This window comes from Hoplias malabaricus, unplaced genomic scaffold (genome assembly GCF_029633855.1).
Source record: "Hoplias malabaricus isolate fHopMal1 unplaced genomic scaffold, fHopMal1.hap1 scaffold_39, whole genome shotgun sequence".
Classification (NCBI taxonomy): domain Eukaryota; kingdom Metazoa; phylum Chordata; class Actinopteri; order Characiformes; family Erythrinidae; genus Hoplias; species Hoplias malabaricus.
This window is the reverse complement of record NW_027101135.1, coordinates 78,826-105,100: the sequence shown is the minus strand read 5'-3', so window position 1 is coordinate 105,100 and position 26,275 is coordinate 78,826.

The window sequence follows — 26,275 nt, the reverse complement described above, 5'->3', positions numbered from 1 at the left end:
ATATTTCACCCAAAAAAACACTAAGGGGTACCCCTTTGTGTTTTTTTAGACTCAATTTTTGACCGTCTCAGATTTCTTCCAAACTCACGGTGTTGATTAGGCAGGTCCTGACTTACACAAAGGTGTGATTATTTTCAGCCTATCTCATCCCAAAGCTGAGATATGAGGACAAACTTTACTGGGATTTTCTCTCAATAGGTTTATTGGTGTTGAATATATTGGAATTAAATTTATGAGCTTTTTATACGTCCAATATAGCAAAATACAGATGCAATGTAGGATATATTGGACTGACTAGGCTTTTCTGATCGCACCCTTCTACTCATGTGTTTACCTAGCTTCACTGGAAGTAGGAATCCCATCATGAAATTTACAGTTATACATTTTATGCAGCACAACATGTCCCTATATCTCAGCTTTGGGATGTGATAGGGCAACAATTACCACACCACTGTCTTTGTCAGGACCTCTCTGACACACGGTGTGGGTTTGAAGAAGATCTGAGGAGGTCACATATTTCACCCAAAAAACACTAAGGGGTACCCCTTTGTGTTTTTTAGACTCAATTTTTGACCGTCTCAGATTTCTTCCAAACTCACGGTGTTGATTAGGCAGGTCCTGACTTACACAAAGGTGTGATTATTTTCAGCCTATCTCATCCCAAAGCTGAGATATGAGGACAAACTTAACTGGGAATTTCTCTCAATAGGTTTATTGGTGTTGAATATATTGGAATTAAATTTATGAGCTTTTTATACGTCCAATAAAGCAAAATACCGATGCAATGTAGGATATATTGGACTGACTAGGCTTTTCTGATCGCACCCTTCTACTCATGTGTTTACCTAGCTTCACTGGAAGTAGGAATCCCATCATGAAATTTACAGTTATACATTTTATGCAGCACAACATGTCCCTATATCTTAGCTTTGGGATGTGGTAGGGCAACAATTACCAAACCACTGTCTTTGTCAGGACCTCTCTGACACACGGTGTGGGTTTGAAGAAGATCTGAGGAGGTCACATATTTCACCCAAAAAAACACTAAGGGGTACCCCTTTGTGTTTTTTAGACTCAATTTTTGACCGTCTCAGATTTCTTCCAAACTCACGGTGTTGATTAGGCAGGTCCTGACTTACACAAAGGTGTGATTATTTTCAGCCTATCTCATCCCAAAGCTGAGATATGAGGACAAACTTAACTGGGAATTTCTCTCAATAGGTTTATTGTTGTTGAATATATTGGAATTAAATTTATGAGCTTTTTATACGTCCAAGAAAGCAAAATACAAATGCAATGTAGGATATATTGGACTGACTAGGCTTTTCTGATCGCACCCACCTACTCTTGTGTTTACCTAGCTTCACTGGAAGTAGGAATCCCATCATGAAATTTACAGTTATACATTTCATGCAGCAAAACATGTCCCTATATCTCAGCTTTGGGATGTGATAGGGCAACAATTACCACACCACTGTCTTTGTCAGGACCTCTCTGACACACGGGGTGGGTTTGAAGAAGATCTGAGGAGGTCACATATTTCACCCAAAAAAACACTAAGGGGTACCCCTTTGTGTTTTTTTAGACTCAATTTTTGACCGTCTCAGATTTCTTCCAAACTCACAGTGTTGATTAGGCAGGTCCTGATTTACACAAAGGTGTGATTATTTTCAGCCTATCTCATCCCAAAGCTGAGATATGAGGACAAACTTAACTGGGATTTTCTCTCAATAGGTCTATTGGTGTTGAATATATTGGAATTAAATTTATGAGCTTTTTATATGTCCAATAAAGCAAAATACAGATGCAATGTAGGATATATTGGACTGACTAGGCTTTTCTGATCGCACCCTTCTACTCATGTGTTTACCTAGCTTCACTGGAAGTAGGAACCCCATCACGAAATTTACAGTTATACATTTTATGCAGCACAACATGTCCCTATATCTCAGCTTTGGGATGTGATAGGGCAACAATTACCACACCACTGTCTTTGTCAGGACCTCTCTGACACACGGTGTGGGTTTGAAGTAGATCTGAGGAGGTCACATATTTCACCCAAAAAAACAGTAAGGGGTACCCCTTTGTGTTTTTTTAGACTCAATTTTTGACCGTCTCAGATTTCTTCCAAACTCACGGTGTTGATTAGGCAGGTCCTGACTTACACAAAGGTGTGATTATTTTCAGCCTATCTCATCCCAAAGCTGAGATATGAGGACAAACTTAACTGGGATTTTCTCTCAATAGGTTTATTGGTGTTGAATATATTGGAATTAAATTTATGAGCTTTTTATACGTCCAATAAAGCAAAATACCGATGCAATGTAGGATATATTGGACTGACTAGGCTTTTCTGATCGCACCCTTCTACTCATGTGTTTACCTAGCTTCACTGGAAGTAGGAATCCCATCATGAAATTTACAGTTATACATTTTATGCAGCACAACATGTCCCTATATCTTAGCTTTGGGATGTGGTAGGGCAACAATTACCACACCACTGTCTTTGTCAGGACCTCTCTGACACACGGTGTGGGTTTGAAGAAGATCTGAAGAGGTCACATATTTCACCCAAAAAAACACTAAGGGGTACCCCTTTGTGTTTTTTAGACTAAACTTTTGACCGTCTCAGATTTCTTCCAAACTCACGGTGTTGATTAGGCAGGTCCTGACTTACACAAAGGTGTGATTATTTTCAGCCTATCTCATCCCAAAGCTGAGATATGAGGACAAACTTAACTGGGATTTTCTCTCAATAGGTTTATTGGTGTTGAATATATTGGAATTAAATTTATGAGCTTTTTATACGTCCAATAAAGCAAAATACCGATGCAATGTAGGATATATTGGACTGACTAGGCTTTTCTGATCGCACCCTTCTACTCATGTGTTTACCTAGCTTCACTGGAAGTAGGAATCCCATCATGAAATTTACAGTTATACATTTTATGCAGCACAACATGTCCCTATATCTTAGCTTTGGGATGTGGTAGGGCAACAATTACCACACCACTGTCTTTGTCTGGACCTCTCTGACACACGGTGTGGGTTTGAAGAAGATCTGAGGAGGTCACATATTTCACCCAAAAAAACACTAAGGGGTACCCCTTTGTGTTTTTTTAGACTCAATTTTTGACCGTCTCAGATTTCTTCCAAACTCACGATGTTGATTAGGCAGGTCCTGACTTACACAAAGGTGTGATTATTTTCAGCCTATCTCATCCCAAAGCTGAGATATGAGGACAAACTTAATTGGGATTTTCTCTCAATAGGTCTATTGGTGTTGAATATATTGGAATTAAATTTATGAGCTTTTTATACGTCCAATAAAGCAAAATACAGATGCAATGTAGGATATATTGGACTGACTAGGCTTTTCTGATCGCACCCTTCTACTCATGTGTTTACCTAGCTTCACTGGAAGTAGGAATCCCATCATGAAATTTACAGTTATACATTTTATGCAGCACAACATGTCCCTATATCTTAGCTTTGGGATGTGGTAGGGCAACAATTACCACACAACTGTCTTTGTCAGGACCTCTCTGACACACGGTGTGGGTTTGAAGAAGATCTGAGGAGGTCACATATTTCACCCAAAAAAACACTAAGGGGTACCCCTTTGTGTTTTTTTAGACTCAATTTTCGACCGTCTCAGATTTCTTCCAAACTCACGGTGTTGATTAGGCAGGTCCTGACTTACACAAAGGTGTGATTATTTTCAGCCTATCTCATCCCAAAGCTGAGATATGAGGACAAACTTAACTGGGATTTTCTCTCAATAGGTTTATTGGTGTTGAATATATTGGAATTAAATTTATGAGCTTTTTATATGTCCAATAAAGCAAAATACAGATGCAATGTAGGATATATTGGACTGACTAGGCTTTTCTGATCACACCCTTCTACTCATGTGTTTACCTAGCTTCACTGGAAGTAGGAATCCCATCATGAAATTTACAGTTATACATTTTATGCAGCACAACATGTCCCTATATCTTAGCTTTGGGATGTGGTAGGGCAACAATTACCACACCACTGTCTTTGTCAGGACCTCTCTGACACACGGTGTGGGTTTGAAGAAGATCTGAGGAGGTCACATATTTCACCCAAAAAAACACTAAGGGGTAGCCCTTTGTGTTTTTTTAGACTCAATTTTTGACCGTCTCAGATTTCTTCCAAACTCACGGTGTTGATTAGGCAGGTCCTGACTTACACAAAGGTGTGATTATTTTCAGCCTATCTCATCCCAAAGCTGAGATATGAGGACAAACTTAACTGGGATTTTCTCTCAATAGGTCTATTGGTGTTGAATATATTGGAATTAAATTAATGAGCTTTTTATATGTCCAATAAAGCAAAATACAGATGCAATGTAGGATATATTGGACTGACTAGGCTTTTCTGATCGCACCCTTCTACTCATGTGTTTACCTAGCTTCACTGGAAGTAGGAATCCCATCATGAAATTTACAGTTATACATTTTATGCAGCACAACATGTCCCTATATCTCAGCTTTGGGATGTGATAGGGCAACAATTACCACACCACTGTCTTTGTCAGGACCTCTCTGACACACGGTGTGGGTTTGAAGAAGATCTGAGGAGGTCACATATTTCACCCAAAAAAACACTAAGGGGTACCCCTTTGTGTTTTTTTAGACTCAATTTTTGACCGTCTCAGATTTCTTCCAAACTCACAGTGTTGATTAGGCAGGTCCTGACTTACACAAAGGTGTGATTATTTTCAGCCTATCTCATCCCAAAGCTGAGATATGAGGACAAACTTAACTGGGATTTTCTCTCAATAGGTTTATTGGTGTTGAATATATTGGAATTAAATTTATGAGCTTTTTATACGTCCAATAAAGCAAAATACAGATGCAATGTAGGATATATTGGACTGACTAGGCTTTTCTGATCGCACCCTTCTACTCATGTGTTTACCTAGCTTCACTGGAAGTAGGAATCCCATCATGAAATTTACAGTTATACATTTTATGCAGCACAACATGTCCCTATATCTTAGCTTTGGGATGTGGTAGGGCAACAATTACCACACCACTGTCTTTGTCAGGACCTCTCTGACACACGGTGTGGGTTTGAAGAAGATCTGAGGAGGTCACATATTTCACCCAAAAAAACACTAAGGGGTACCCCTTTGTGTTTTTTTAGACTCAATTTTTGACCGTCTCAGATTTCTTCCAAACTCACGGTGTTGATTAGGCAGGTCCTGACTTACACAAAGGTGTGATTATTTTCAGCCTATCTCATCCCAAAGCTGAGATATGAGGACAAACTTAACTGGGATTTTCTCTCAATAGGTTTATTGGTGTTGAATATATTGGAATTAAATTTATGAGCTTTTTATATGTCCAATAAAGCAAAATACAGATGCAATGTAGGATATATTGGACTGACTAGGCTTTTCTGATCACACCCTTCTACTCATGTGTTTACCTAGCTTCACTGGAAGTAGGAATCCCATCATGAAATTTACAGTTATACATTTTATGCAGCACAACATGTCCCTATATCTTAGCTTTGGGATGTGGTAGGGCAACAATTACCACACCACTGTCTTTGTCAGGACCTCTCTGACACACGGTGTGGGTTTGAAGAAGATCTGAGGAGGTCACATATTTCACCCAAAAAAACACTAAGGGGTACCCCTTTGTGTTTTTTTAGACTCAATTTTTGACCGTCTCAGATTTCTTCCAAACTCACGGTGTTGATTAGGCAGGTCCTGACTTACACAAAGGTGTGATTATTTTCAGCCTATCTCATCCCAAAGCTGAGATATGAGGACAAACTTAACTGGGATTTTCTCTCAATAGGTCTATTGGTGTTGAATATATTGGAATTAAATTAATGAGCTTTTTATATGTCCAATAAAGCAAAATACAGATGCAATGTAGGATATATTGGACTGACTAGGCTTTTCTGATCGCACCCTTCTACTCATGTGTTTACCTAGCTTCACTGGAAGTAGGAATCCCATCATGAAATTTACAGTTATACATTTTATGCAGCACAACATGTCCCTATATCTCAGCTTTGGGATGTGATAGGGCAACAATTACCACACCACTGTCTTTGTCAGGATCTCTCTGACACACGGTGTGGGTTTGAAGAAGATCTGAGGAGGTCACTTATTTCACCCAAAAAAACACTAAGGGGTACCCCTTTGTGTTTTTTTAGACTCAATTTTTGACCGTCTCAGATTTCTTCCAAACTCACGGTGTTGATTAGGCAGGTCCTGACTTACACAAAGGTGTGATTATTTTCAGCCTATCTCATCCCAAAGCTGAGATATGAGGACAAACTTAACTGGGATTTTCTCTCAATAGGTTTATTGGTGTTGAATATATTGGAATTAAATTTATGAGCTTTTTATATGTCCAATAAAGCAAAATACAGATGCAATGTAGGATATATTGGACTGACTAGGCTTTTCTGATCACACCCTTCTACTCATGTGTTTACCTAGCTTCACTGGAAGTAGGAATCCCATCATGAAATTTACAGTTATACATTTTATGCAGCACAACATGTCCCTATATCTTAGCTTTGGGATGTGGTAGGGCAACAATTACCACACCACTGTCTTTGTCAGGACCTCTCTGACACACGGTGTGGGTTTGAAGAAGATCTGAGGAGGTCACATATTTCACCCAAAAAAACACTAAGGGGTACCCCTTTGTGTTTTTTTAGACTCAATTTTTGACCGTCTCAGATTTCTTCCAAACTCACGGTGTTGATTAGGCAGGTCCTGACTTACACAAAGGTGTGATTATTTTCAGCCTATCTCATCCCAAAGCTGAGATATGAGGACAAACTTAACTGGGATTTTCTCTCAATAGGTCTATTGGTGTTGAATATATTGGAATTAAATTAATGAGCTTTTTATATGTCCAATAAAGCAAAATACAGATGCAATGTAGGATATATTGGACTGACTAGGCTTTTCTGATCGCACCCTTCTACTCATGTGTTTACCTAGCTTCACTGGAAGTAGGAATCCCATCATGAAATTTACAGTTATACATTTTATGCAGCACAACATGTCCCTATATCTCAGCTTTGGGATGTGATAGGGCAACAATTACCACACCACTGTCTTTGTCAGGATCTCTCTGACACACGGTGTGGGTTTGAAGAAGATCTGAGGAGGTCACTTATTTCACCCAAAAAAACACTAAGGGGTACCCCTTTGTGTTTTTTTAGACTCAATTTTTGACCGTCTCAGATTTCTTCCAAACTCACGGTGTTGATTAGGCAGGTCCTGACTTACACAAAGGTGTGAATATTTTCAGCCTATCTCATCCCAAAGCTGAGATATGAAGACAAACTTAACTGGGAATTTCTCTCAATAGGTTTATTGGTGTTGAATATATTGGAATTAAATTTATGAGCTTTTTATATGTCCAATAAAGCAAAATACAGATGCAATGTAGGATATATTGGACTGACTAGGCTTTTCTGATCGCACCCTTCTACTCATGTGTTTACCTAGCTTCACTGGAAGTAGGAATCCCATCATGAAATTTACAGTTATACATTTTATGCAGCACAACATGTCCCTATATCTCAGCTTTGGGATGTGATAGGGCAACAATTACCACACCACTGTCTTTGTCAGGATCTCTCTGACACACGGTGTGGGTTTGAAGAAGATCTGAGGAGGTCACATATTTCACCCAAAAAAACACTAAGGGGTACCCCTTTGTGTTTTTTTAGACTCAATTTTTGACCGTCTCAGATTTCTTCCAAACTCACGGTGTTGATTAGGCAGGTCCTGACTTACACAAAGGTGTGATTATTTTCAGCCTATCTCATCCCAAAGCTGAGATATGAGGACAAACTTAACTGGGAATTTCTCTCAATAAGTTTATTGTTATTGAATATATTGGAATTAAATTTATGAGCTTTTTATACGTCCAATAAAGCAAAATACCGATGCAATGTAGGATATATTGGACTGACTAGGCTTTTCTGATCGCACCCTTCTACTCATGTGTTTACCTAGCTTCACTGGAAGTAGGAATCCCATCATGAAATTTACAGTTATACATTTTATGCAGCACAACATGTCCCTATATCTCAGCTTTGGGATGTGATAGGGCAACAATTACCACACCACTGTCTTTGTCAGGATCTCTCTGACACACGGTGTGGGTTTGAAGAAGATCTGAGGAGGTCACATATTTCACCCAAAAAAACACTAAGGGGTACCCCTTTGTGTTTTTTTAGACTCAATTTTTGACCGTCTCAGATTTCTTCCAAACTCACGGTGTTGATTAGGCAGGTCCTGACTTACACAAAGGTGTGATTATTTTCAGCCTATCTCATCCCAAAGCTGAGATATGAGGACAAACTTAACTGGGAATTTCTCTCAATAAGTTTATTGTTATTGAATATATTGGAATTAAATTTATGAGCTTTTTATACGTCCAATAAAGCAAAATACCGATGCAATGTAGGATATATTGGACTGACTAGGCTTTTCTGATCGCACCCTTCTACTCATGTGTTTACCTAGCTTCACTGGAAGTAGGAATCCCATCATGAAATTTACAGTTATACATTTTATGCAGCACAACATGTCCCTATATCTTAGCTTTGGGATGTGGTAGGGCAACAATTACCACACCACTGTCTTTGTCAGGACCTCTCTGACACATGGTGTGGGTTTGAAGAAGATCTGAGGAGGTCACATATTTCACCCAAAAAACACTAAGGGGTACCCCTTTGTGTTTTTTAGACTCAAGTTTTGACCATCTCAGATTTCTTCCAAACTCACAGTGTTGATTAGGCAGGTCCTGACTTACACAAAGGTGTGATTATTTTCAGCCTATCTCATCCCAAAGCTGAGATATGAGGACAAACTTAACTGGGATTTTCTCTCAATAGGTCTATTGGTGTTGAATATATTGGAATTAAATTTATGAGCTTTTTATATGTCCAATAAAGCAAAATACAGATGCAATGTAGGATATATTGGACTGACTAGGCTTTTCTGATCGCACCCTTCTACTCATGTGTTTACCTAGCTTCACTGGAAGTAGGAATCCCATCATGAAATTTACAGTTATACATTTTATGCAGCACAACATGTCCCTATATCTTAGCTTTGGGATGTGGTAGGGCAACAATTACCACACCACTGTCTTTGTCAGGATCTCTCTGACACACGGTGTGGGTTTGAAGAAGATCTGAGGAGGTCACATATTTCACCCAAAAAAACAGTAAGGGGTACCCCTTTGTGTTTTTTTAGACTCAATTTTTGACCGTCTCAGATTTCTTCCAAACTCACGGTGTTGATTAGGCAGGTCCTGACTTACACAAAGGTGTGATTATTTTCAGCCTATCTCATCCCAAAGCTGAGATATGAGGACAAACTTAACTGGGAATTTCTCTCAATAAGTTTATTGTTATTGAATATATTGGAATTAAATTTATGAGCTTTTTATACGTCCAATAAAGCAAAATACCGATGCAATGTAGGATATATTGGACTGACTAGGCTTTTCTGATCGCACCCTTCTACTCATGTGTTTACCTAGCTTCACTGGAAGTAGGAATCCCATCATGAAATTTACAGTTATACATTTTATGCAGCACAACATGTCCCTATATCTTAGCTTTGGGATGTGGTAGGGCAACAATTACCACACCACTGTCTTTGTCAGGACCTCTCTGACACATGGTGTGGGTTTGAAGAAGATCTGAGGAGGTCACATATTTCACCCAAAAAACACTAAGGGGTACCCCTTTGTGTTTTTTAGACTCAAGTTTTGACCATCTCAGATTTCTTCCAAACTCACAGTGTTGATTAGGCAGGTCCTGACTTACACAAAGGTGTGATTATTTTCAGCCTATCTCATCCCAAAGCTGAGATATGAGGACAAACTTAACTGGGATTTTCTCTCAATAGGTCTATTGGTGTTGAATATATTGGAATTAAATTTATGAGCTTTTTATATGTCCAATAAAGCAAAATACAGATGCAATGTAGGATATATTGGACTGACTAGGCTTTTCTGATCGCACCCTTCTACTCATGTGTTTACCTAGCTTCACTGGAAGTAGGAATCCCATCATGAAATTTACAGTTATACATTTTATGCAGCACAACATGTCCCTATATCTTAGCTTTGGGATGTGGTAGGGCAACAATTACCAAACCACTGTCTTTGTCAGGACCTCTCTGACACACGGTGTGGGTTTGAAGAAGAGCTGAGGAGGTCACATATTTCACCCAAAAAACACACTTACCCCTTTGTGTTTTTTAGACTCAATTTTTGACCGTCTCAGATTTCTTCCAAACTCACGGTGTTGATTAGGCAGGTCCTGACTTACACAAAGGTGTGATTATTTTCAGCCTATCACATCCCAAAGCTGAGATATGAGGACAAACTTAACTGGGATTTTCTCTCAATAGGTTTATTGGTGTTGAATATATTGGAATTAAATTTATGAGCTTTTTATACGTCCAATAAAGCAAAATACAGATGCAATGTAGGATATATTGGACTGACTAGGCTTTTCTGATCGCACAGTTCTACTCATGTGTTTACCTAGCTTCACTGGAAGTAGGAATCCCATCATGAAATTTACAGTTATACATTTTATGCAGCACAACATGTCCCTATATCTCAGCTTTGGGATGTTATAGGGCAACAATTACCACACCACTGTCTTTGTCAGGACCTCTCTGACACATGGTGTGGGTTTGAAGAAGATCTGAGGAGGTCACATATTTCACCCAAAAAACACTAAGGGGTACCCCTTTGTGTTTTTTAGACTCAAGTTTTGACCATCTCAGATTTCTTCCAAACTCACAGTGTTGATTAGGCAGGTCCTGACTTACACAAAGGTGTGATTATTTTCAGCCTATCTCATCCCAAAGCTGAGATATGAGGACAAACTTAACTGGGATTTTCTCTCAATAGGTCTATTGGTGTTGAATATATTGGAATTAAATTTATGAGCTTTTTATATGTCCAATAAAGCAAAATACAGATGCAATGTAGGATATATTGGACTGACTAGGCTTTTCTGATCGCACCCTTCTACTCATGTGTTTACCTAGCTTCACTGGAAGTAGGAATCCCATCATGAAATTTACAGTTATACATTTTATGCAGCACAACATGTCCCTATATCTTAGCTTTGGGATGTGGTAGGGCAACAATTACCACACCACTGTCTTTGTCAGGATCTCTCTGACACACGGTGTGGGTTTGAAGAAGATCTGAGGAGGTCACATATTTCACCCAAAAAAACACTAAGGGGTACCCCTTTGTGTTTTTTTAGACTCAATTTTTGACCGTCTCAGATTTCTTCCAAACTCACGGTGTTGATTAGGCAGGTCCTGACTTACACAAAGGTGTGATTATTTTCAGCCTATCTCATCCCAAAGCTGAGATATGAGGACAAACTTAACTGGGAATTTCTCTCAATAAGTTTATTGTTATTGAATATATTGGAATTAAATTTATGAGCTTTTTATACGTCCAATAAAGCAAAATACCGATGCAATGTCGGATATATTGGACTGACTAGGCTTTTCTGATCGCACCCTTCTACTCATGTGTTTACCTAGCTTCACTGGAAGTAGGAATCCCATCATGAAATTTACAGTTATACATTTTATGCAGCACAACATGTCCCTATATCTCAGCTTTGGGATGTGGTAGGGCAACAATTACCACACCACTGTCTTTGTCAGGACCTCTCTGACACACGGTGTGGGTTTGAAGAAGAGCTGAGGAGGTCACATATTTCACCCAAAAAAACACTAAGGGGTACCCCTTTGTGTTTTTTTAGACTCAATTTTTGACCGTCTCAGATTTCTTCCAAACTCACAGTGTTGATTAGGCAGGTCCTGACTTACACAAAGGTTGATTATTTTCAGCCTATCTCATCCCAAAGCTGAGATATGAGGACAAACTTAACTGGGATTTTCTCTCAATAGGTTTATTGGTGTTGAATATATTGGAATTAAATTTATGAGCTTTTTATACGTCCAATAAAGCAAAATACAGATGCAATGTAGGATATATTGGACTGACTAGGCTTTTCTGATCGCACCCTTCTACTCATGTGTTTACCTAGCTTCACTGGAAGTAGGAATCCCATCATGAAATTTACAGTTATACATTTTATGCAGCACAACATGTCCCTATATCTTAGCTTTGGGATGTGGTAGGGCAACAATTACCACACCACTGTCTTTGTCAGGACCTCTCTGACACACGGTGTGGGTTTGAAGAAGATCTGAGGAGGTCACATATTTCACCCAAAAAAACACTAAGGGGTACCCCTTTGTGTTTTTTTAGACTCAATTTTTGACCGTCTCAGATTTCTTCCAAACTCACAGTGTTGATTAGGCAGGTCCTGACTTACACAAAGGTGTGATTATTTTCAGCCTATCTCATCCCAAAGCTGAGATATGAGGACAAACTTAACTGGGATTTTCTCTCAATAGGTCTATTGGTGTTGAATATATTGGAATTAAATTTATGAGCTTTTTATACGTCCAATAAAGCAAAATACAGATGCAATGTAGGATATATTGGACTGACTAGGCTTTTCTGATCGCACCCTTCTACTCATGTGTTTACCTAGCTTCACTGGAAGTAGGAATCCCATCATGAAATTTACAGTTATACATTTTATGCAGCACAACATGTCCCTATATCTCAGCTTTGGGATGTGATAGGGCAACAATTACCAAACCACTGTCTTTGTCAGGACCTCTCTGACACACGGTGTGGGTTTGAAGAAGATCTGAGGAGGTCACATATTTCACCCAAAAAACACTAAGGGGTACCCCTTTGTGTCTTTTAGACTCAATTTTTGACCGTCTCAGATTTCTTCCAAACTCACGGTGTTGATTAGGCAGGTCCTGACTTACACAAAGGTGTGATTATTTTCAGCCTATCTCATCCCAAAGCTGAGATATGAGGACAAACTTAACTGGGAATTTCTCTCAATAGGTCTATTGGTGTTGAATATATTGGAATTAAATTTATGAGCTTTTTATATGTCCAATAAAGCAAAATACAGATGCAATGTAGGATATATTGGACTGACTAGGCTTTTCTGATCGCACCCTTCTACTCATGTGTTTACCTAGCTTCACTGAAAGTAGGAATCCCATCATGAAATTTACAGTTATACATTTTATGCAGCACAACATGTCCCTATATCTCAGCTTTGGGATGTGATAGAGCAACAATTACCACACCACTGTCTTTGTCAGGACCTCTCTGACACACGGTGTGGGTTTGAAGAAGATCTGAGGAGGTCACATATTTCACCCAAAAAACACTAAGGGGTACCCCTTTGTGTCTTTTAGACTCAATTTTTGACCGTCTCAGATTTCTTCCAAACTCACGGTGTTGATTAGGCAGGTCCTGACTTACACAAAGGTGTGATTATTTTCAGCCTATCTCATCCCAAAGCTGAGATATGAGGACAAACTTAACTGGGAATTTCTCTCAATAGGTCTATTGGTGTTGAATATATTGGAATTAAATTTATGAGCTTTTTATATGTCCAATAAAGCAAAATACAGATGCAATGTAGGATATATTGGACTGACTAGGCTTTTCTGATCGCACAGTTCTACTCATGTGTTTACCTAGCTTCACTGGAAGTAGGAATCCCATCATGAAATTTACAGTTATACATTTTATGCAGCACAACATGTCCCTATATCTCAGCTTTGGGATGTGATAGGGCAACAATTACCACACCACTGTCTTTGTCAGGACCTCTCTGACACACGGTGTGGGTTTGAAGAAGATCTGAGGAGGTCACATATTTCACCCAAAAAAACACTAAGGGGTACCCCTTTGTGTTTTTTTAGACTCAATTTTTGACCGTCTCAGATTTCTTCCAAACTCACAGTGTTGATTAGGCAGGTCCTGACTTACACAAAGGTTGATTATTTTCAGCCTATCTCATCCCAAAGCTGAGATATGAGGACAAACTTAACTGGGATTTTCTCTCAATAGGTTTATTGGTGTTGAATATATTGGAATTAAATTTATGAGCTTTTTATACGTCCAATAAAGCAAAATACCGATGCAATGTAGGATATATTGGACTGACTAGGCTTTTCTGATCGCACCCTTCTACTCATGTGTTTACCTAGCTTCACTGGAAGTAGGAATCCCATCATGAAATTTACAGTTATACATTTTATGCAGCACAACATGTCCCTATATCTTAGCTTTGGGATGTGGTAGGGCAACAATTACCACACCACTGTCTTTGTCAGGACCTCTCTGACACACGGTGTGGGTTTGAAGAAGATCTGAGGAGGTCACATATTTCACCCAAAAAAACACTAAGGGGTACCCCTTTGTGTTTTTTTAGACTCAATTTTTGACCGTCTCAGATTTCTTCCAAACTCACAGTGTTGATTAGGCAGGTCCTGACTTACACAAAGGTGTGATTATTTTCAGCCTATCTCATCCCAAAGCTGAGATATGAGGACAAACTTAACTGGGATTTTCTCTCAATAGGTTTATTGGTGTTGAATATATTGGAATTAAATTTATGAGCTTTTTATACGTCCAATAAAGCAAAATACAGATACAATGTAGGATATATTGGACTGACTAGGCTTTTCTGATCGCACCCTTCTACTCATGTGTTTACCTAGCTTCACTGGAAGTAGGAATCCCATCATGAAATTTACAGTTATACATTTTATGCAGCACAACATGTCCCTATATCTCAGCTTTGGGATGTGATAGGGCAACAATTACCACACCACTGTCTTTGTCAGGACCTCTCTGACACACGGTGTGGGTTTGAAGAAGATCTGAGGAGGTCACATATTTCACCCAAAAAACACTAAGGGGTACCCCTTTGTGTCTTTTAGACTCAATTTTTGACCGTCTCAGATTTCTTCCAAACTCACGGTGTTGATTAGGCAGGTCCTGACTTACACAAAGGTGTGATTATTTTCAGCCTATCTCATCCCAAAGCTGAGATATGAGGACAAACTTAACTGGGAATTTCTCTCAATAGGTCTATTGGTGTTGAATATATTGGAATTAAATTTATGAGCTTTTTATACGTCCAATAAAGCAAAATACAGATGCAATGTAGGATATATTGGACTGACTAGGCTTTTCTGATCGCACCCTTCTACTCATGTGTTTACCTAGCTTCACTGGAAGTAGGAATCCCATCATGAAATTTACAGTTATACATTTTATGCAGCACAACATGTCCCTATATCTCAGCTTTGGGATGTGATAGGGCAACAATTACCACACCACTGTCTTTGTCAGGACCTCTCTGACACACGGTGTGGGTTTGAAGAAGATCTGAGGAGGTCACATATTTCACCCAAAAAACACTAAGGGGTACCCCTTTGTGTCTTTTAGACTCAATTTTTGACCGTCTCAGATTTCTTCCAAACTCACGGTGTTGATTAGGCAGGTCCTGACTTACACAAAGGTGTGATTATTTTCAGCCTATCTCATCCCAAAGCTGAGATATGAGGACAAACTTAACTGGGAATTTCTCTCAATAGGTCTATTGGTGTTGAATATATTGGAATTAAATTTATGAGCTTTTTATATGTCCAATAAAGCAAAATACAGATGCAATGTAGGATATATTGGACTGACTAGGCTTTTCTGATCGCACAGTTCTACTCATGTGTTTACCTAGCTTCACTGGAAGTAGGAATCCCATCATGAAATTTACAGTTATACATTTTATGCAGCACAACATGTCCCTATATCTCAGCTTTGGGATGTGATAGGGCAACAATTACCACACCACTGTCTTTGTCAGGACCTCTCTGACACACGGTGTGGGTTTGAAGAAGATCTGAGGAGGTCACATATTTCACCCAAAAAAACACTAAGGGGTACCCCTTTGTGTTTTTTTAGACTCAATTTTTGACCGTCTCAGATTTCTTCCAAACTCACAGTGTTGATTAGGCAGGTCCTGACTTACACAAAGGTGTGATTATTTTCAGCCTATCTCATCCCAAAGCTGAGATATGAGGACAAACTTAACTGGGAATTTCTCTCAATAGGTTTTTTGGTATTGAATATATTGGAATTAAATTTATGAGCTTTTTATACGTCCAATAAAGCAAAATACCGATGCAATGTAGGATATATTGGACTGACTAGGCTTTTCTGATCGCACCCTTCTACTCATGTGTTTACCTAGCTTCACTGGAAGTAGGAATCCCATCATGAAATTTACAGTTATACATTTTATGCAGCACAACATGTCCCTATATCTCAGCTTTGGGATGTGATAGGGCAACAATTACCACACCACTGTCTTTGTCAGGACCTCTCTGACACACGGTGTGGGTTTGAAGAAGATCTGAGGAGGTCACATATTTCACCCAAAAAACACTAAGGGGTACCCCTTTGTGTCTTTTAGACTCAATTTTTGACCATCTCAGATTTCTTCCAAACTCACGGTGTTGATTAGGCAGGTCCTGACTTACACAAAGGTGTGATTATTTTCAGCCTATCTCATCCCAAAGCTGAGATATGAGGACAAACTTAACTGGGAATTTCTCTCAATAGGTCTATTGGTGTTGAATATATTGGAATTAAATTTATGAGCTTTTTATACGTCCAATAAAGCAAAATACAGATGCAATGTAGGATATATTGGACTGACTAGGCTTTTCTGATCGCACCCTTCTACTCATGTGTTTACCTAGCTTCACTGGAAGTAGGAATCCCATCATGAAATTTACAGTTATACATTTTATGCAGCACAACATGTCCCTATATCTCAGCTTTGGGATGTGATAGGGCAACAATTACCACACCACTGTCTTTGTCAGGACCTCTCTGACACACGGTGTGGGTTTGAAGAAGATCTGAGGAGGTCACATATTTCACCCAAAAAACACTAAGGGGTACCCCTTTGTGTCTTTTAGACTCAATTTTTGACCGTCTCAGATTTCTTCCAAACTCACGGTGTTGATTAGGCAGGTCCTGACTTACACAAAGGTGTGATTATTTTCAGCCTATCTCATCCCAAAGCTGAGATATGAGGACAAACTTAACTGGGAATTTCTCTCAATAGGTCTATTGGTGTTGAATATATTGGAATTAAATTTATGAGCTTTTTATATGTCCAATAAAGCAAAATACAGATGCAATGTAGGATATATTGGACTGACTAGGCTTTTCTGATCGCACAGTTCTACTCATGTGTTTACCTAGCTTCACTGGAAGTAGGAATCCCATCATGAAATTTACAGTTATACATTTTATGCAGCACAACATGTCCCTATATCTCAGCTTTGGGATGTGATAGGGCAACAATTACCACACCACTGTCTTTGTCAGGACCTCTCTGACACACGGTGTGGGTTTGAAGAAGATCTGAGGAGGTCACATATTTCACCCAAAAAAACACTAAGGGGTACCCCTTTGTGTTTTTTTAGACTCAATTTTTGACCGTCTCAGATTTCTTCCAAACTCACAGTGTTGATTAGGCAGGTCCTGACTTACACAAAGGTGTGATTATTTTCAGCCTATCTCATCCCAAAGCTGAGATATGAGGACAAACTTAACTGGGAATTTCTCTCAATAGGTTTTTTGGTATTGAATATATTGGAATTAAATTTATGAGCTTTTTATACGTCCAATAAAGCAAAATACCGATGCAATGTAGGATATATTGGACTGACTAGGCTTTTCTGATCGCACCCTTCTACTCATGTGTTTACCTAGCTTCACTGGAAGTAGGAATCCCATCATGAAATTTACAGTTATACATTTTATGCAGCACAACATGTCCCTATATCTTAGCTTTGGGATGTGGTAGGGCAACAATTACCACACCACTGTCTTTGTCAGGACCTCTCTGACACACGGTGTGGGTTTGAAGAAGATCTGAGGAGGTCACATATTTCACCCAAAAAACACTAAGGGGTACCCCTTTGTGTTTTTTTAGACTCAATTTTTGACCGTCTCAGATTTCTTCCAAACTCACAGTGTTGATTAGGCAGGTCCTGACTTACACAAAGGTGTGATTATTTTCAGCCTATCTCATCCCAAAGCTGAGATATGAGGACAAACTTAACTGGGATTTTCTCTCAATAGGTTTATTGGTGTTGAATATATTGGAATTAAATTTATGAGCTTTTTATACGTCCAATAAAGCAAAATACAGATGCAATGTAGGATATATTGGACTGACTAGGCTTTTCTGATCGCACCCTTCTACTCATGTGTTTACCTAGCTTCACTGGAAGTAGGAATCCCATCATGAAATTTACAGTTATACATTTTATGCAGCACAACATGTCCCTATATCTCAGCTTTGGGATGTGATAGGGCAACAATTACCACACCACTGTCTTTGTCAGGACCTCTCTGACACACGGTGTGGGTTTGAAGAAGATCTGAGGAGGTCACATATTTCACCCAAAAAACACTAAGGGGTACCCCTTTGTGTCTTTTAGACTCAATTTTTGACCGTCTCAGATTTCTTCCAAACTCACGGTTTTGATTAGGCAGGTCCTGACTTACACAAAGGTGTGATTATTTTCAGCCTATCTCATCCCAAAGCTGAGATATGAGGACAAACTTAACTGGGAATTTCTCTCAATAGGTTTATTGGTATTGAATATATTGGAATTAAATTTATGAGCTTTTTATACGTCCAATAAAGCAAAATACCGATGCAATGTAGGATATATTGGACTGACTAGGCTTTTCTGATCGCACCCTTCTACTCATGTGTTTACCTAGCTTCACTGGAAGTAGGAATCCCATCATGAAATTTACAGTTATACATTTTATGCAGCACAACATGTCCCTATATCTTAGCTTTGGGATGTGGTAGGGCAACAATTACCACACCACTGGCTTTGTCAGGACCACTCTGACACACGGTGTGGGTTTGAAGAAGATCTGAGGAGGTCACATATTTCACCCAAAAAAACACTAAGGGGTACCCCTTTGTGTTTTTTTAGACTCAATTTTTGACCGTCTCAGATTTCTTCCAAACTCACGGTGTTGATTAGGCAGGTCCTGACTTACACAAAGGTGTGATTATTTTCAGCCTATCTCATCCCAAAGCTGAGATATGAGGACAAACTTAACTGGGAATTTCTCTCAATAGGTCTATTGGTGTTGAATATATTGGAATTAAATTTATGAGCTTTTTATACGTCCAATAAAGCAAAATACACATGCAATTTAGGATATATTGGACTGACTAGGCTTTTCTGATCGCACCCTTCTACTCATGTGTTTACCTAGCTTCACTGGAAGTAGGAATCCCATCATGAAATTTACAGTTATACATTTCATGCAGCAAAACATGTCCCTATATCTCAGCTTTGGGATGTGGTAGGGCAAAATTTACCATACCACTGTCTTCGTCAGGACCTCTCTGACACACGGTGTGGGTTTGAAGAAGAGCTGAGGAGGTCACATATTTCACCCAAAAAAACACTAAGGGGTACCCCTTTGTGTTTTTTTAGACTCAATTTTTGACCGTCTCAGATTTCTTCCAAACTCACTATGTTGATTAGGCAGGTCCTGACTTACACAAAGGTGTGATTATTTTCAGCCTATCTCATCCCAAAGCTGAGATATGAGGACAAACTTAACTGGGATTTTCTCTCAATAGGTTTATTGGTGCTGAATATATTGGAATTAAATTTATGAGCTTTTTATATGTCCAATAAAGCAAAATACAGATGCAATGTAGGATATATTGGACTGACTAGGCTTTTCTGATCGCACCCTTCTACTCATGTGTTTACCTAGCTTCACTGGAAGTAGGAATCCCATCATGAAATTTACAGTTATACATTTTATGCAGCACAACATGTCCCTATATCTCAGCTTTGGGATGTGATAGGGCAACAATTACCACACCACTGTCTTTGTCAGGACCTCTCTGACACACGGTGTGGGTTTGAAGAAGATCTGAGGAGGTCACATATTTCACCCAAAAAAACACTAAGGGGTACCCCTTTGTGTCTTTTAGACTCAATTTTTGACCGTCTCAGATTTCTTCCAAACTCACGGTGTTGATTAGGCAGGTCCTGACTTACACAAAGGTGTGATTATTTTCAGCCTATCTCATCCCAAAGCTGAGATATGAGGACAAACTTAACTGGGAATTTCTCTCAATAGGTCTATTGGTGTTGAATATATTGGAATTAAATTTATGAGCTTTTTATACGTCCAATAAAGCAAAATACACATGCAATGTAGGATATATTGGACTGACTAGGCTTTTCTGATCGCACCCTTCTACTCATGTGTTTACCTAGCTTCACTGGAAGTAGGAATCCCATCATGAAATTTACAGTTATACATTTCATGCAGCAAAACATGTCCCTATATCTCAGCTTTGGGATGTGGTAGGGCAAAATTTACCATACCACTGTCTTCGTCAGGACCTCTCTGACACACGGTGTGGGTTTGAAGAAGAGCTGAGGAGGTCACATATTTCACCCAAAAAAACACTAAGGGGTACCCCTTTGTGTTTTTTTAGACTCAATTTTTGACCGTCTCAGATTTCTTCCAAACTCACTATGTTGATTAGGCAGGTCCTGACTTACACAAAGGTGTGATTATTTTCAGCCTATCTCATCCCAAAGCTGAGATATGAGGACAAACTTAACTGGGATTTTCTCTCAATAGGTTTATTGGTGCTGAATATATTGGAATTAAATTTATGAGCTTTTTATATGTCCAATAAAGCAAAATACAGATGCAATGTAGGATATATTGGACTGACTAGGCTTTTCTGATCGCACCCTTCTACTCATGTGTTTACCTAGCTTCACTGGAAGTAGGAATCCCATCATGAAATTTACAGTTATACATTTTATGCAGCACAACATGTCCCTATATCTCAGCTTTGGGATGTGATAGGGCAACAATTACCACACCACTGTCTTTGTCAGGACCTCTCTGACACACGGTGTGGGTTTGAAGAAGATCTGAGGAGGTCACATATTTCACCCAAAAAAACACTAAGGGGTACCCCTTTGTGTTTTTTTAGACTCAATTTTTGACCGTCTCAGATTTCTTCCAAACTCACAGTGTTGATTAGGCAGGTCGTGACTTACACAAAGGTGTGATTATTTTCAGCCTATCTCATCCCAAAGCTGAGATATGAGGACAAACTTAACTGGGATTTTCTCTCAATAGGTTTATTGGTGTTGAATATATTGGAATTAAATTTATGAGCTTTTTATACGTCCAATAAAGCAAAATACAGATGCAATGTAGGATATATTGGACTGACTAGGCTTTTCTGATCGCACCCTTCTACTCATGTGTTTACCTAGCTTCACTGGAAGTAGGAATCCCATCATGAAATTTACAGTTATACATTTCATGCAGCAAAACATGTCCCTATATCTCAGCTTTGGGATGTGGTAGGGCAAAATTTACCATACCACTGTCTTCGTCAGGACCTCTCTGACACACGGTGTGGGTTTGAAGAAGAGCTGAGGAGGTCACATATTTCACCCAAAAAAACACTAAGGGGTACCCCTTTGTGTTTTTTTAGACTCAATTTTTGACCGTCTCAGATTTCTTCCAAACTCACTATGTTGATTAGGCAGGTCCTGACTTACACAAAGGTGTGATTATTTTCAGCCTATCTCATCCCAAAGCTGAGATATGAGGACAAACTTAACTGGGATTTTCTCTCAATAGGTTTATTGGTGTTGAATATATTGGAATTAAATTTATGAGCTTTTTATACGTCCAATAAAGCAAAATAGAGATGCAATGTAGGATATATTGGACTGACTAGGCTTTTCTGATCGCACCCTTCTACTCATGTGTTTACCTAGCTTCACTGGAAGTAGGAATCCCATCATGAAATTTACAGTTATACATTTTATGCAGCACAACATGTCCCTATATCTCAGCTTTGGGATGTGATAGGGCAACAATTACCACACCACTGTCTTTGTCAGGACCTCTCTGACACACGGTGTGGGTTTGAAGAAGATCTGAGGAGGTCACATATTTCACCCAAAAAACACTAAGGGGTACCCCTTTGTGTCTTTTAGACTCAATTTTTGACCGTCTCAGATTTCTTCCAAACTCACGGTGTTGATTAGGCAGGTCCTGACTTACACAAAGGTGTGATTATTTTCAGCCTATCTCATCCCAAAGCTGAGATATGAGGACAAACTTAACTGGGAATTTCTCTCAATAGGTTTTTTGGTATTGAATATATTGGAATTAAATTTATGAGCTTTTTATACGTCCAATAAAGCAAAATACCGATGCAATGTAGGATATATTGGACTGACTAGGCTTTTCTGATCGCACCTTTCTACTCATGTGTTTACCTAGCTTCACTGGAAGTAGGAATCCCATCATGAAATTTACAGTTATACATTTTATGCAGCACAACATGTCCCTATATCTTAGCTTTGGGATGTGGTAGGGCAACAATTACCACACCACTGTCTTTGTCAGGACCTCTCTGACACACGGTGTGGGTTTGAAGAAGATCTGAGGAGGTCACATATTTCACCCAAAAAAACACTAAGGGGTACCCCTTTGTGTTTTTTTAGACTCAATTTTTGACCGTCTCAGATTTCTTCCAAACTCACAGTGTTGATTAGGCAGGTCCTGACTTACACAAAGGTGTGATTATTTTCAGCCTATCTCATCCCAAAGCTGAGATATGAGGACAAACTTAACTGGGATTTTCTCTCAATAGGTTTATTGGTGTTGAATATATTGGAATTAAATTTATGAGCTTTTTATACGTCCAATAAAGCAAAATACAGATGCAATGTAGGATATATTGGACTGACTAGGCTTTTCTGATCGCACCCTTCTACTCATGTGTTTACCTAGCTTCACTGGAAGTAGGAATCCCATCATGAAATTTACAGTTATACATTTTATGCAGCACAACATGTCCCTATATCTCAGCTTTGGGATGTGATAGGGCAACAATTACCACACCACTGTCTTTGTCAGGACCTCTCTGACACATGGTGTGGGTTTGAAGAAGATCTGAGGAGGTCACATATTTCACCCAAAAAACACTAAGGGGTACCCCTTTGTGTCTTTTAGACTCAATTTTTGACCGTCTCAGATTTCTTCCAAACTCACGGTGTTGATTAGGCAGGTCCTGACTTACACAAAGGTGTGATTATTTTCAGCCTATCTCATCCCAAAGCTGAGATATGAGGACAAACTTAACTGGGATTTTCTCTCAATAGGTTTATTGGTGTTGAATATATTGGAATTAAATTTATGAGCTTTTTATACGTCCAATAAAGCAAAATACAGATGCAATGTAGGATATATTGGACTGACTAGGCTTTTCTGATCGCACCCTTCTACTCATGTGTTTACCTAGCTTCACTGGAAGTAGGAATCCCATCATGAAATTTACAGTTATACATTTTATGCAGCACAACATGTCCCTATATCTCAGCTTTGGGATGTGATAGGGCAACAATTACCACACCACTGTCTTTGTCAGGACCTCTCTGACACACGGTGTGGGTTTGAAGAAGATCTGAGGAGGTCACATATTTCACCCAAAAAACACTAAGGGGTACCCCTTTGTGTCTTTTAGACTCAATTTTTGACCGTCTCAGATTTCTTCCAAACTCACGGTGTTGATTAGGCAGGTCCTGACTTACACAAAGGTGTGATTATTTTCAGCCTATCTCATCCCAAAGCTGAGATATGAGGACAAACTTAACTGGGAATTTCTCTCAATAGGTCTATTGGTGTTGAATATATTGGAATTAAATTTATGAGCTTTTTATATGTCCAATAAAGCAAAATACAGATGCAATGTAGGATATATTGGACTGACTAGGCTTTTCTGATCGCACAGTTCTACTCATGTGTTTACCTAGCTTCACTGGAAGTAGGAATCCCATCATGAAATTTACAGTTATACATTTTATGCAGCACAACATGTCCCTATATCTCAGCTTTGGGATGTGATAGGGCAACAATTACCACACCACTGTCTTTGTCAGGACCTCTCTGACACACGGTGTGGGTTTGAAGAAGATCTGAGGAGGTCACATATTTCACCCAAAAAAACACTAAGGGGTACCCCTTTGTGTTTTTTTAGACTCAATTTTTGACCGTCTCAGATTTCTTCCAAACTCACAGTGTTGATTAGGCAGGTCCTGACTTACACAAAGGTTGATTATTTTCAGCCTATCTCATCCCAAAGCTGAGATATGAGGACAAACTTAACTGGGATTTTCTCTCAATAGGTTTATTGGTGTTGAATATATTGGAATTAAATTTATGAGCTTTTTATACGTCCAATAAAGCAAAATACAGATGCAATGTAGGATATATTGGACTGACTAGGCTTTTCTGATCGCACCCTTCTACTCATGTGTTTACCTAGCTTCACTGGAAGTAGGAATCCCATCATGAAATTTACAGTTATACATTTTATGCAGCACAACATGTCCCTATATCTCAGCTTTGGGATGTGATAGGGCAACAATTACCACACCACTGTCTTTGTCAGGACCTCTCTGACACACGGTGTGGGTTTGAAGAAGATCTGAGGAGGTCACATATTTCACCCAAAAAAACACTAAGGGGTAACCCTTTGTGTTTTTTTAGACTCAATTTTTGACCGTCTCAGATTTCTTCCAAACTCACGGTGTTGATTAGGCAGGTCCTGACTTACACAAAGGTGTGATTATTTTCAGCCTATCTCATCCCAAAGCTGAGATATGAGGACAAACTTAACTGGGAATTTCTCTCAATAGGTTTATTGGTATTGAATATATTGGAATTAAATTTATGAGCTTTTTTATACGTCCAATAAAGCAAAATACCGATGCAATGTAGGATATATTGGACTGACTAGGCTTTTCTGATCGCACCCTTCTACTCATGTGTTTACCTAGCTTCACTGGAAGTAGGAATCCCATCATGAAATTTACAGTTATACATTTTATGCAGCACAACATGTCCCTATATCTTAGATTTGGGATGTGGTAGGGCAACAATTACCACACCACTGGCTTTGTCAGGACCTCTCTGACACACGGTGTGGGTTTGAAGAAGATCTGAGGAGGTCACATATTTCACCCAAAAAACACTAAGGGGTACCCCTTTGTGTTTTTTAGACTCAATTTTTGACCGTCTCAGATTTCTTCCAAACTCACGGTGTTGATTAGGCAGGTCCTGACTTACACTAAGGGGTACCCCTTTGTGTTTTTTTAGACTAAATTTTTGACCGTCTCAGATTTCTTCCAAACTCACGGTGTTGATTAGGCAGGTCCTGACTTACACAAAGGTGTGATTATTTTCAGCCTATCCCATCCCAAAGCTGAGATATGAGGACAAACTTAACTGGGATTTTCTCTCAATAGGTTTATTGGTGTTGAATATATTGGAATTCAATTTATGAGCTTTTTATACGTCCAATAAAGCAAAATACAGATGCAATGTAGGATATATTGGACTGACTAGGCTTTTCTGATCGCACCCTTCTACTCATGTGTTTACCTAGCTTCACTGAAAGTAGGAATCCCATCATGAAATTTACAGTTATTAATTTTATGCAGCACAGCATGTCCGTATACCTTAGCTTTGGGATGTGGTAGGGCAACAATTACCACACCACTGTCTTTGTCAGGACCTCTCTGACACACGGTGTGGGTTTGAAGAAGAGCTGAGAAGGTCACATTTTTCACCCAAAAAAACACTAAGGGGTACCCCTTTGTGTTTTTTTAGACTCAATTTTTGACCGTCTCAGATTTCTTCCAAACTCACGGTGTTGATTAGGCAGGTCCTGACTTACACAAAGGTGTGATTATTTTCAGCCTATCTCATCCCAAAGCTGAGATATGAGGATAAACTTACCTCAGATTTTCTCTCAATACTTTTATTGGTGTTGAATATATTGGAATTCAATTTATGAGCATTTTATACGTCCAATAAAGCAAAATAGAGATGCAATGTAGGATATATTGGACTGACTAGGCTTTTCTGATCGCACCCTTCTACTCATGTGTTTACCTAGCTTCACTGAAAGTAGGAATCCCATCATGAAATTTACAGTTATTAATTTTATGCAGCACAGCATGTCCCTATATCTTAGCTTTGGGATGTGGTAGGGCAACAATTACCACACCACTGTCTTTGTCAGGACCTCCCTGACACACGGTGTGGGTTTGAAGAAGATCTGAGGAGGTCACATATTTCACCCAAAAAAACACTAAGGGGTACTTTGTGTTTTTTAGACTAAATTTTTG